This window comes from Capricornis sumatraensis, chromosome 9 (assembly GCF_032405125.1).
Source record: "Capricornis sumatraensis isolate serow.1 chromosome 9, serow.2, whole genome shotgun sequence".
In the NCBI taxonomy this organism is placed as follows: Eukaryota; Metazoa; Chordata; class Mammalia; order Artiodactyla; family Bovidae; genus Capricornis; species Capricornis sumatraensis.
This window is the reverse complement of record NC_091077.1, coordinates 86,386,622-86,401,517: the sequence shown is the minus strand read 5'-3', so window position 1 is coordinate 86,401,517 and position 14,896 is coordinate 86,386,622.

The window sequence follows — 14,896 nt, the reverse complement described above, 5'->3', positions numbered from 1 at the left end:
AAGCTTTGTGCCTCCCGCGGTTGGGGGGCTGTAAGCAATTCACAAGCTGTAAGAGGTCTGGGGAACCTGTTAGGCAGGCTAGAGAGCTATCAGAGGGGTTTAACTGAAACATCCCTTTCAAATGCAGAAGACTAAAACCCTGAATTGACTTTTTCCCAGAGAATACCAGAAAAGCAGAAAAGCAGAGCACAAAAGCCGGCAGATTTTTGTTGGGGTACATGCTTAGGAATTTCCAGAGGGGTCCCTGAAGTCTGAGCACGCCTTGCGTATGTCAGCTTCCTTCCTCATGACCTTGTCACGGGCGGGATTCCTCACACTGGCTCCCGGCAGGTGGTGGTCGTGCTTAGGTTCATGGGGTCGCAAAGAGTTGGACGAGACTGAGCGACTGAACTGAACTGAACTCTGCAGGCTATGTCTTGGGAGTTGAAAGGTGGGAGATGGTGATGACGCTTAAAAAGGAAATGGTCAGTCTTTGAAGGGGCTTGTTTGCCTTGTTAAGGAAGTTGATTTTATCCTAAAGTTGTTGAGGAGCCAATGAATGATCTAACTGAAGAATGATGTGATTAAATATATAATTTAGAAAGATACTTATAGTGGTAGTATGAAGGATTCCCCTTCATGGATCAAAGACTTGTCATGGTGAAGGGGCTTCTGTAACTCAACAAAGCTATGAGCCATGCTGTGCAGGGCCACCCAAGTGAAGAGTCTTGAGAAAATGTGGTCCACTGGAGGAGGAAATGGCAACCTACTCCAGTATTCTTGCCTAGAGAACCCCATAAACAATATGAAAAGTCAAAAAGATATGATACCAGAAGATGAGCACCCCCTGGTCTGAAGGTGTCCAATAAGCTACTGTGGAAGCACTGAGGTCAATTACTAATAGCTCCCGAAACAATGAAGCAGCTGGGCCAAAGTGGAAACAACACTCAGTTGTGGATATGGCTGGTAGTGAAGTAAAGTCCATTAGTATAAAGAACAATACCAGGAACCTGGAATGTTAGATCTATGTTTTGTTGTTCAATCGCTAATTCATGTCTGACTCTTGCCTACCTCATGGACTGCAGCACGCCAGCCTTCCCTGTCCTTTAATACCTTCTGAAGTTTGCTCAAACTCATGTCCATTGAGTGAGTGATGCTATTTAAACATCTCATCCTCTGCTGCCCTCTTCTCCTTTTGCTTTCAGTCTTTCCCAGCATCAGAGTCTTTTCCATGAGTTGGCTTTCGCATCAAGTGGCCAAGGTACTGAAGTTTCAGCATCAGTCCTTCCAATGAATATTCAGGGTTGATTTCCTTTAGGATAGACTGGTTTAATCTTCTTGCAGTCAAGGGACTCCAACTCTCAGATCTGAACATGACTACAAGAAAAAGGTACATGAATCAAGGTAAATTGGATATGGTCAAGAGGAAGATGGCAAAAGTGAATATCAACATCTTAGGAATCAGTGGACTAAAATAGACAGAAATGGGCAAATTTAATTCAGATCACTATTATATCTACTGGAGAAGGAAATGGCAACCCACTCCAGTATTCTTGCCTGGAGAATCCCATGGACAGAGGAGCCTGGGCTACAGTCTGTGGGGTCACAAAGAGTCGGACACAACGGAGTGACTTCACTTCACTTTCATTATGTCTACTACTTTGGGCAAGAATCCCTTAGAAGAATTGGAGTTTCCCACATAGTCAACAAAAGAGTCAGAAGTGCAGTACTTGCATGCAGTCTCAAAAAGGACAGAATGATCTGTTTGTTTCTAAGGCAAACCATTCAATATCACAGTAATCCAATTTGTGCCCCAACTGCTGATGCCAAAGAATCTGAAGTTGAATGTTTCTATGAAAACCTATAAAACCTTCTAGAACTAACACCAAAGGAAAAAAAAAAAAGTCCTGGAATGCAAAAGTAGGAAGTCAAGAAATACTTAGAATAATAGGCATGTTTGACCTCAGAGTAAATCAGATCGATTATATTCTTTGCAGCTGAAGATGGAGAAGCTCTATACAGTTAGCAGAACAAGACATGGAGCTGACTATGGCTCAGATCATGAGCTCCTTATAGCAAAATTCAAACTTAAATTGAAGAAAGTAGGGAAAACCACTAGGCCATTCAGGTATGACCTAAAACAAACCCCTCATGATTACACAGTGGAGGTGATAAATAGGATAGATTCAAAGGATTAGATCGGTAACAGATTGCCTGAAGAACTATGGACAGAGATTCTTAACATTGTATAGGAGGCATTGACCAAAATTATCCCAAAGAAAAAGAAATGCAAGAAGGCAAAGGGGTTGTCTGAGGAGTCTCTACAAATAGCTGAGGAAAGAGGAGAAGAGAAAAGCAAGGGAGAAAGGGAAAGATAGCACAACTGAAGGCAAAGTTCCAGAGAATAGCAAGGTGAGATAAGAAGCCCTTCTCAAATGAACGATGCAGAGAAGCAGAGGAAAACAACAGAATGGGAAAGATTAGAGATCTCTTCAAGAAAACTGGAGATATAAAGGGAACATTTCACGCAAGACTGGGCATGATAAAGAACAGAAATAGTAAAGACCTAACAGAAGCAAAAGAGATTAAGAAGAGGTGGCAAGAATAGATAGAAGAACTGTACAAAAAAGGTTTTAATGGCTTGGATAACCATGATGGTGTGGTCATTCACCTAGAGCCAGACATCCTGGAATGTGAAGTCAAATGGGCCTTAGGAAGCATTACTATGAACAAAGCTAGTAGAGGTGACAAAATTCCAGCTGGGCTATTTAAAACAGTAAAAGATGATGCTGCTAAAGTGCTGCACTCAATATGCCAGCCAATTTGGAAAACTCAGCAGTGGCCACAGGACTAGAAAAGGTCAGTTTTCATTCCAATCCCAAAGAAGGGCAATGCCAAAGAATGTTCAAACTGTCATACAGTTGTGCTCATTTCGCATGCTAGCAAGGTGGAAAGTGAAAGTGAAAGTCACTCTGTTGTGTCCAGCTTTTTGTGACCCCCCCCCCCATGGACTATACAGTCCATGGTATTCTCTAGGCCTGGCATTTTGTATGATGTACCCTGCATATAAATTAAATAAACAGGGTAAAGAGTGGGTAGCCTTTCCCTTCTCCAGGGGATCTTCCCAACCCAGGGATTGAACCCAGGTCTCCCACATTGCAGGTGGATTCTTTACCAGCTGAGCCACAAGAGTAGCTAGCAAGGATATATAAGCTCAAAATCCTTCAAGCTAGGCTTCAGCAAATACGTGAACAAAGAATTTCCATATACAGAAACTTGATTTAGAAAAGGCAGAGGAACCAGGGATCCAATTTGCCAACATTTGTTGGATCAGTGAGAAAGCAAGAGAGTTCCAGAAAAATATCTACTTCTGTTTCATAGACCATTCTGAAACTTCTAACTGTGTGGATCCCAACAAACTTTGGGAAATTCTTGAGATAGGAGTCCCAGTCCACCTTAACTGTTTCCTGAGAAACCTTTATGCGGGTCAAGAAACAACAGTTAGAACCAGACATGGAACAAGTGACTGGTTCAGAATTGGGAAAGGAGTATGTCAGAGCTGTATACTGTCTTATTTATTTACCCTGCTTATTTAACTTATATGCAGAGTACATCATACAAAATGCCACGCTGGATGAATCACAAGCTGGAATCAAGATTGCTGGGAGAAATATCAATAATCTCAAATATGCTGATGATACCACTCTACTGGCAGAAATTGAAGAGGACCTAAAGAGCCTCTTTATGAGGGTGAAAGAGGAGAGGGACAAAGCTGGCTTAAAACTCATTATTCAAAAGACTAAGATCGTGGCATCCAGTCCCATCACTTCATGGAAATAAAAGGGGAAGAAGCAGAAGCAGTGACAGATTTTATTTTCTTGGCCTCCAAAATCATTACAGATGGTGACAGCAGCCATGAAATTAGAAGACTCCTGCTGCATGGAAGGAAATCTATGACAAATCTAGACAAGTGTTTTAAAAACCAGAGACATCACTTTGCTGATGAAGGTCTGTATAATCAAAGCTGTGGTTTTTCCAGCAGTCATGAATGGATGTAAGAGTTGTACCTAAAGAGGGCTGAGTGCTGAAGAATTGATGATTTTGAATTTTGGTGTTGGAGAAGACTCTTGAGAGGCCCTTGGGCTGCAAGATGATCAAATCAGTCAATCCTAAAGGAAATCAACCCTGAAGCTGAAGCTCCAATACTTTGGCTACCTGATGCAAGGAGCCAACTCATTGGAAAAGACCCTGCTGCTGGGAAAGACTGAAGGCAAAAGGACAAGAGGCAGCAGAGGATGAGATGGTTAGATAGCATCACCAATGCAGCGGACGTGAATCTGAGCACACTCCAGGAGACAGTGGAGGACAGAGGAGCCCAGTGTGCTACAATCCATGAGGTCACAGAGCCACACAGGTATGAGACTGAACAACAACGGAGCACTGAGTTACAGTCTTGCTTTCAAGATTGAATCACTTGCACAGCCTTGAAACTTGCCAGTCCTCAAGCCTCACACTGCAAAGATTCCTGTGTAATTAGCCTCAGGTAACGCCTCAAAGGGAGAAGGCAATGGCACCCCACTTCAGTACTCTTGCTTGGCAAATCCCATGGACGGAGGAGCCTGGAAGGCTGCAATCCATGGGGTCGCTAGGAGTTGGACACGACTGAGTGACTTCACTTTCCCCTTCCTTTCATGCATTGGAGAAGGAAATGCCAACCCACTCCAGTGTTCTTGCCTGGAGAATCCCTGGGACAGGGGAGCCTGGTGGGCTGCCATCTCTGGGGTCGCACAGAGTTGGACATGACTGAAGTGACTTAGCAGCAGCAGCAGCAGCAGCGCCTCAAAGATGAAAACTTTATTTATTTGTTTATTTTTTAATATATATTTATTTTAATTGGAGGTTTAATTACTTTACAATATTGTATTGGTTTTGCCATACATCAACATGAATCCGCCACAGGTATACACGTGTTCCCCATCCTGAACCCCCCTCCCTCTTCCCTCCCCGTACCATCCCTCTGGGTCGTCCCAGTGCACTAACCCCAAGCATCCAGTATCATGCATCAAACCTGGACTGGCGATTTGTTTCATATATGATATTATACGTGTTTCAATGCCATTCTCCCAAATCATTCCACCCTCTCCCTCTCCCACAGAGTGAAGTAAGCCAGAAAGAAAAACACCAATACAGTATACTAACGCATATATATGGAATTTAGAAAGATGGTAACAATAACCCTGTATGCGAGCAAAAAAGATGAAATTTTTAAAAACTGCCCAGGTGATTATAATGTGCAGCCAAAGTTGGAAAACCACTTGCTACCTAAGAGTGGACTATAACAAGACTGTCATGTGCTAAATAAGAGATAAAAAAGAACTAAATTAATAGTACCAGAGAAAATTGTGTACAGGAACAAGAAATGTGGTTCTTTGGATTTAGCATGACTTATCTCAAAACGGAGAAGTGTAAAAAAACTTGTGTCTCCAGGATCTAGCCACATGGCTCCACCATGTGGATAAACTGTGATGTATCAAGTCAGTTGATTGCTTTTTTTCCTTCAGATCCTGCTTGCTGTAATGTGAAACTATCAGTAGAAATAAGTTAAAAAGCTAAAAATAGTGCATCAATTAGAAGAAAAATATGTATTGGTTACCTGAAAAGATTTAGCATTCAAATACTTCTTTCAAATCTGATATAATGCTTTACATATGAAACTGCTATAGAACTTTTGCTTGGGCACATATATTACAGAAAAGTGTTTCTGTTTATTAAATCTAAAAATCTATTGTATAGTGAAATTATCACATTTGTTTGGGGGTAAAAGATTTGTCAGAGAAGGCAATGGCACCCCACTCCAGTACTCTTGCCTGGAAAATCCCACGGATGGAGGAGCCTGGTGGGCTGCAGTCCATGGGGTCACGAAGAGTTGGAGTGACTTCACTTTCACAGAGCGACTTCACTTTTCACTTTCAGGCATTGGAGAAGGAAATGGCAACCCACTCCAGTGTTCTTGCCTGGAGAATCCCAGGGACAGGGGAGCCTGATGGGCTGCTGTCTATGGGGTCACACAGAGTCGGACACGACTGAAGCGACTTAGCAGCAGTAGCAGCAAAAGATTTGTAAAGAATGTTGCTTTGATAAATCGAAATGCTGAACATTTATAATTACTTTTTATCACTATAGAATTCCTTCAAAGTAGCTTCATAATCATACCACTCTTATTCTTAGGATATACTGAAATAATTCAGGTAGAAATTTTAAAGTGATTAGAAAAAGAGAAAAATAAATTGATTACTTTTTATGACTGTAGAAGTTTCTCATCTTATTTAACTACTCACATAATTCTCTTTAAAAGCTTGAAATGTGTGATTCTTAATGGCAAAATAAAACATCTTCATAGTCTGTAAACTTTCATACATGATTGACTATTGTAATTTATCAATATCTCTTCAAGCAGATTCTGAAAATGAGATTATTAAACTAGCGAAATTAACATTGCATTTCTAATTCTCCAGCCTCCAGACAGTTTGCTCAACCAGCACTTTTCAGTTCATAATTGTACTTTTCACCTCAAGGTTTGAACCAAATTTAAATTTTAGTTTTATAATTTGACTTAATATATCAATTCAAAGACATCTCTTTTACTACAAAACGTCTTTGTTTTCGAAGAAACATGATCCTCACCACTGAAATGTATCAAAATCTATTAAAGGAAAAATAAATTAGTTCTGAAAATGTGAATGGATAAAAGTATTGCCTTATTTACTGTAATGATGTCCTGGTGACAAAAAAAAATGTCCTTTCTAATGTTAGACAGTAATTAAGTGAAAATGAAAGTTTTTCAACTGCATCTGACTTTTTGCGACCCCATGGACTATAGTCCAGGCCAAAATACTGGAGTGCGTAGCCTTTCCCTTCTCCAGGGGATCTTCCCAACCCAGGAATCGAACCCAGGTCTCCCGCATTGCAGGCGGATTCTTTACCAGCTGAGCTACAAGGGAAGCCCAAAACAGTAATTAAGTTAATAAATATTTTTAGAATATCTTCCAGATGTAAGGTACTATATGAGCATCACAGGTAATAGATGTTCTAAAAACAAGATCCCTACTTCAAGAGAGTTTAAGTCTTTAGGAGGTAAGAGAATCACACATCTAAGAGTCAAACAGATAACATTAAAAACCAAAAGAAGCAAAGTTAAGTGCAGTGAGGAAGGAGAGATCACAGTCAGGTGGAACAGTTAGAAGAAGTCATAGAAGTAACAGGGTTTAAGTTATGGACCTAAAAGAAATCTGTATAGACAAGGAGTTTGGGGCGTTATGGTCAGGTACTAGGTCAAGGGCAAAAACTGAGAACTAGGATACAGTTTGCAGGGCAGCAGCATCAGCCTCAACCAGGATCATGTTAGAAATGGGGAATCTTGGTCTTGGCTTCCTGAATCCCAGTTTGCATTTTCATAAGAATGCTAGGTGGTTGGTACTGATATTAAACATTTTAAAGCACTCTCAGAATACTGGCAGTAAATTCTTTTCTGTAAAAGGTCAAATAACAAACATTTTTGGCTTTACAAGCTACTCTGTTGCTTAGCATGAAAGCAGCAAAGATGACAGCATGCAAATGAAAAAGCCTGGATGGGTTCCAGGAAAACTTTATTACTATGACCATTAATTTCATGTATCACCTTGACTAGAACAGGAGGTTCCCGGGTCTTTGGTTGAACATTGTTCTCAGTGTATCTGTGAGAATGTTTCTGGATAATGTTTGAATTTGTACAGTAAGTGAAGCAGATTGCCCTCCTCAATGTGAGTGGGACTTTTCCGTCTGTGGTGGCCTGAATGGAACCAAAGGAGGCGTGAAAGTGAATTTGTTCTCTTTGCCTGACTGTTTTAGAGCTTCCCTGGTAGCTCAGCTGGTAAAGAATCTGCCCGCAATGCAAGACCCCAGTTTAATTCCTGGGCCAGGAAGATCCCCTGGAGAAGGGAGTGGCAACCCACTCCAGTATTCTTGGGTTTCCCTGGTGGTTGACCTGGTAAACAATCTGCCTGCAATGCAGGAGACCTGGGTTTGATCCCTGGGTCGGGAAGATATGCTGACGAAGGGAATGGCTACCCACTCCAGTATTCTGGCCTGGAGGATTCCATGGACTGTGTAGTCCATGGGGTCACAAAGAGTTGGACATAACTGAGCAACGTTCACTTTCACTTTGGAGCTGGGGTGTTGATAGATCCCTGGGTTGGGAAGATCCTCTGAAGAAGGAAATGGCAACCCACTCCAGTATGCTTGCCTGGGAAATTCCATAGACAGAGGAGCCTGGCAGGCTGCAGTCCACAGGGTTGCAAAGAGTTGAACACATCTTAGTGACTAAACAACAACAACAAAAGATATATATATATATATATATATACACACACATTTACACATGTATGTGTGTGTATATATATTTGTGTGGGTGTATGTGTGGGTGTATGTATGTCTGTATACATATATGCATGGAGAATGTGGGTGCTCAGTTGTGCCCAACTATTTATGGACCCTATGAACCGTAGCCTGCCGGCTCCTTTGTCCATGGGATTTTTCAGGCAAGAATACTTGAGTGGCTTGCTATTTCCTTCTCCAGGGGATTTTCCTGACCTAGGGATTGAACCCACATCTCCTGTATCTCCTACATTGGCCGGCGGATTTTTGTTTTTCTTTTTAAACCACTGAACCACCTAGGAACCCACATACATATATTCATTCTATTAGTTCTGCTTCTCTGGAGAAGAACCCTGATTAATATAGTTATGGACACCAAGTTTGAGTTTCATATAATTGTCATGTGTCATGAAATACTGTTCTTCTTTTTCTTTTTTCAACCATTTAAAAATTTAAAAACCATCTGAGCTTACAGGGCATACAAAAACAAACACTGGCTAGATTTGGTCTGTGAGCCATAGTTTGCCAACTATGTCTTAGAATACTGAACATCAGTAGAATTGAAAACAAGTTAGCCCTTCAATTATTTTTATCATCTAAATTCTGGATTTTATAACAATAGAATAATAACTATAGAGATATTTATACTCTGTAAATATAGAGTATATTTATCTATATATATAAATATAGCCAAAGAATAATTTTTATTATTCCATAGCTAAGGATATCTTAGGGAAAACCACTAGACCATTCAGGTATGACCTAAATCAAATATCTTATGATTATACAGTGGAAGTGAGAAATAGATTTAAGGGGCTAGATCTGATAGATAGAATGCCTGATGAACTATGGACTGAAGTTTGTGACACTGTACAGGAAACAGGGATCAAGACCATTCCCATGGAAAAGAAATGCAAAAAACCAAAATGGCTGTCTGGGGAGGCCTTACAAATAGCTGTGAAAAGAAAAGAAGCGAAAAGCAAAGGAGAAAAGGAAAGATATAAGCATCTGAATGCAGAGTTCCAAAGAATAGCATGAGATAAGAAAGCCTTCCTCAGCGATCAGTGCAAGAAATAGAGGAAAACAACAGAATGGGAAAGACTAGAGATCTCTTCAAGAAAATGAGAGATACCAAGGGAACATTTCGTGCCAAGATGGGCTCGATAAAGGACAGAAATGGTATGGACCTAACAGAAGCAGAAGATATTAAGAAGAGGTGGCAAGAATACACAAGAAGAACTATACAAGAAAGATCTTCAAAACCAAGATAATCACGATGGTGTGATCACTCACCTAGAGCCTACATCCTGGAATGTGAAGTCAAGTGGGCCTTAGAAAGCATCACTATGAACAAAGCTAGTGGAGGTGATGGAATTCCAGTTGAGCTATTTCAAATCCTAAAAGATGATGCTGTGAAAGTGCTGCACTCAATATGCCAGCAAATTTGGAAAACTCAGCAGTGGCCACAGGACTGGAAAACGTCAGTTTTCATTCCAATCCTAAAGAAAGGCAATGCAAAAGAATGCTCAAACTACCACACAATTGCACTCATCTCACATGCTAGTAAAATAATGGTCAAAATTCTCCAAGCCAGGCTTTGGCAATACATGAACCGTGAACATCCAGATGTTCAAGCTGGTTTTAGAAATGTCAGAGGAACCAGAGATCAAATTGCCAACATCCACTGGATCATGAAAAAAGCGAGAGAGTTCCAGGAAAACATCTATTTCTGCTTTATTGACTATGCCAAAGCCTTTGACTGTGTGGATCACAATAAACTGGAAAATTCTGAAAGAGATGGGAATACCAGACCACCTGACCTGCCTCTTGAGAAACCTATATGCAGGTCAGGAAGCAACAGTGAGAACTGGACATGGAACAACAGACTGGTTCCAAATAGGAAAAGGAGTACGTCAAGGCTGTATATTGTCACCCTGCTTATTTAACTTCTATGCAGAGTACATCATGAGAAACGCTGGGCCGGAAGAAGCACAAGCTGGAATCAAGATTGCTGGGAGAAATATCAATAACCTCAGATATGCAGATGACACCACCCTTAGGGCAGAAAGTGAAGAGGAACTAAAATGCCTCTTGATGAAAGTGAAAGTAGAGAGTGAAAAAGTTGGCTTAAAGCTCAACATTCAGAAAACGAAGATCATGGCATCTGGTTCCATCACTTCATGGGAAATAGATGGGGAAACAGTGGAAACAGTGTCAAACTTTATTTTTTTGAGCTCCAAATTCACTGCAGATGGTGACTGCAGCCATGAAATTAAAAGACGCTTACTCCTTGGAAGAAAAGTTATGACCAACCTAGACAGCATATTCAAAAGCAGAGACATTACTTTGCCAACAAAGGTCCGTCTAGTCAAGGCTATGGTTTTTCCAGTAGTCATGTATGGATGTGAGAGTTGGACTGTGAAGAAAGCTGAGCACTGAAGAATTGATGCTTTTGAACTGTGGTGTTGGAGAAGACTCTTGCGAGTCCCTTGGACTGTAAGGAGATCCAACCAGTCCATTCTGAAGGAGATCAGCCCTGGGATTTCTTTGGAAGGAATGATGCTAAAGCTGAAACTCCAGTACTTTGGCCACCTCATGCGAAGAGTTGACTCACTGGAAAAGACTCTGATGCTGGGAGGGATTGGGGGCAGGAGGAGAAGGGGACGACAGAGGATGAGATTGCTGGATTGAAGGATATCTAATCCAATCATCAGTTCAGTTCAGTTCAGTCGCTCAGTCGTGTCCGACTCTTTCTGACCCCATGAATTGCAGCACGCCAGGCCTCCCTGTCCATTACCAACTCTTGGAGTTCACTCAGACTCATGTCCATAAGAGAATAGTATTTTTCTTCACCATTTTTTAGCTAGTGGGAGTGTGGTTATTGGTATTTTTTCAAGTGGATATTAAATTTCACCATATCATGGTACATGTGTATAAATATAAGGCAAACAAATGATTAAATTATCTTCCATTATTTTCTTTCACAAAGGCAACCTAGAAAAATAGTAAGATTTCCTTCAGTCAACCCAACAGAAAAGGTGAAGACTCTCCATGATAGTGTCACTGTCATTCTTCTCCTCACTTGTGCTTTAAAAATCAATCACATTGAAGCAACTGGAATGAAAGTTCTCTAGGTGTGTTCCAAGTTCTTAGCATCTCCTGGGAACTAGTTAGACTTGCTAATTCTTGTGGCTGCCCAAGAGAGGGAGGCGGGGGCAGTGTGGAGGGAGAAGGAGGAGGACTGGGCCTAGCAATCTACGTTTTTAGAAGTTCTCAAAGGGGATATGATGAACGTTAAAATTTGGAAACTGCCAAACTCAATATAACTCTTGTTAAGAATCCATCCAGATTCTTGGAATTCTCTTGCAGATCCATTGAGTGGGAATCTCTGGTTTGCATTTTAACAGGCTCCTAGATGACTGTTATGCTTGTTCATATTTGAAAGTCACTACTTTAGAGTTGGTGCTTCTCTTTCTTCCCACCACCCCATCCAACCTATAAGACCTTTGCCAAATCCTATAAACTTTACACTTGCAAAAGTTTCCAAACCTAATGCTACTTATCAGAAAAACCTAAGATTTTTATAAAATTCCCAGGCCCTGCTCCAGAATTACACAGAAAAATGTATTATATAAATATAAACATATGTTATATGATACATACATATATATATGAGATATACTGTCTGTCCATCTGGGAACATGGTGAGGAATTTACTCTTATATTCTTAAATTTGATGTAGCTACTCACGAGTAGACATTTCGGCCTCACTATTAGAATTTACTCCCTTGTTCTATTTTAATATACTTTAATTTGGACTTTATAAAGTCCTCATTATGAAAACAATCACAAATAATATCCAAATTAAAATTATGCAACTCTGATCATTTTATTCTCCCACTCAAAATTTTTTACTGTATTACATACAAATTACTCAGCTTGACATTCAAGACCCTCTGCTAATGTTCTTACTAATTTATATCTCAGTTAATTTAGCTCATTCTCCAACCAACCAAGCTATGCTCTTTTTCTGGTCTCTGGATACATCTCGTACTTTGTACCCTACTTTGACCAATCTCATCCCATCTACCTGTAGCATGCCTTCACTCAATATAAAAAACATTAAAATGTACATAAATGTTATATTCTATGTGTCAGTTATGTAATAACTAACATTTATGGAACAATTTGTAGAAGCCAGTCATACTGCTATAATCTTCACATGCAGTAACTAACTTAATCCCTTAAAACCACCTTGTGAGTTAGCTACACTGATTTTCTTCACTGTTCAGAGGATGAAACTCAGGGTAAAATAAATTGAAGTAACTCTCAAAGAATATTCAGTAGCAAGTAGTAAAACTGGGATTGTGAGCTTTGAAAAAGTAGGTCTGCTGCTGCTGCTAAGTCGCTTCAGTTGTGTCTGACTCTGTGCGACCCCCATAAATGGCAGCCCACTAGGCTCCTCTGTCTCTGGGATTCTCCAGGCAAGAACACTGGAGTGGGTTGCCATTTCCTTCTCCAACGCATGAAAGTGAAAAGCGAAAGTGAAGTCACTCAGTCATGTCCGACTCTTAGCGACCCCATGGACTGCAGCCTACCAGGCTCCTCCATCCATGGGATTTTCCAGGCAAGAGTAATGGAGTGGGGTGCCATTGCCTTCTCCAAAAGCAGGTCTACTAGATCACAAATGAGAGCTTTCCATCTTATTCAGTTCAGTTCAGTCACTCAGTCATGTCTGACTCTTTGAGACCCCATGGACTACAGCACGCCAGGCTTCCTGTCCATCACCAACTCCCGGAGCTAACTCAAACTCATGTGCATTGAGTCGGTGATGCCATCCAACCATCTCATCCTCTGTCGTCCCCTTCTCTTCCCACTTTCAATCTTTGCCAGCATCAGGGTCTTTTCCAATGAGTCAGTTCTTCACATCAGGTGGCCAAAGCATTGGAGTTTCAGTTTCAGCATCAGCCCTTTCAGTGAATATTCAGGAATAATTTCCTTTAGGATTGACTGGTTTGATCTCCTTGCTGTCAAATGGACTAGCAAGAGTCTTCTCCAGCCCCACAGTTCAAAAGCACTAATTCTTTGGTGCTCAGCTTTGTTTATAGTCCAACTCTCATATCCATACATGACTACTAGAAAAACCATAGCTTTGACTAGATGAACTTTTGTTGGCAAAGTAATATCTGCTTTTTAATATGCTGTCTAGTTTGGTCATAGCTTTTCTTCCAAGGAGCAAGTGTCTTTTAATTTCATGGCTGCAGTCACCATCTGCAGTGATTTTGGAGCCCCCCCCAATATAAAGTCTCTCACTTTTTCCACTGTTTCCCCTGTTTGACATGAAGTGATGGGACTGGATGCCATGATCTTAGTTTTCTGAATGTTGAGTTTTAAGCCAACTTTTTCACTCTCCTCTTTGATTTTCATCAAGAGGGTCTTTAGTTCTTCTTTGCTTTCTGCCATAAGGGTGGTGTCATCTGCATATCTGAGGTTATTGATATTTCTCCCAGCAATCTTGATTCTACCTTGTGCTTCATCTAGTCTGGCATTTTGCATGATGTACTCTACATAGAAGTTAAATTAGCAGGGTGACAGTATACAGCCTTGACATACTCCTTTTCTAATTTAGAACCAGTCTGTTGTTCCATGTCTAGTTTTAACTGTTGCTTCTTGACCTGCATACAGATTTCTCAGGAAGCAGGTAAGGTGGTCTAGTATTCCATCTTAGTAAATTGCTGTAAAATTGTGTTGGAAAGGACCATATGATACTTTATATAATAGTTCTATTCACTCTTGATTAATTACTATAATAAAAGGATAAGGTAGTGACAGATTAGTCCCAATCATGATTGTAACAGAGGCCAACTCTTTGTTAATTTGTTTTGGGAAGAATTAACAGTAATTTTTTTAAAAAGCCACAGGAGTTACCTTTATGTTGATGACATACCCCTAGTTAACAGAAAAGATGCTAAGCCTTTTGGACTGAATGGTCCCTAGTTGGGGCTGAATGAACTATGGGTCTTCCATTGGTTTCAAGTCACTAAAGGGTAGTACCTACACTAGTACCAGGTATCAGCACTCAGGGATAAGAGATATTATTACCTAGTTCCCTACTGGACCCTACTCAAAGTTACTATCATTGAGAAGGGACTGTATTTGTCCATGTCATAATCATTCTACTATACTCTAAGGACCCTGAGGTAGGACTGTGAAATAGCCATTTTTGTGTCCCCATTGCCATCATCACCACTACCTAACAATTAGTATTAAATCTTCGGTACAGTGATTTAATATATTTTGAATAGAACATGGATTTTTAGAATTTGCTCCACAATATACTGTCTTTACATCTTAATTTTCAATAGCCCTAAAATATAAAAGAAAAAGTGTTTGAATTTTGGGAGAGTTAAATTTAGATTGAGGATATTTTTTAAATGCTATTTCTTCTTGTCCTTTAGTAGTATTCTGTTTTAGAGAAACTAGGTATTTACTGCAGGAAGAATAA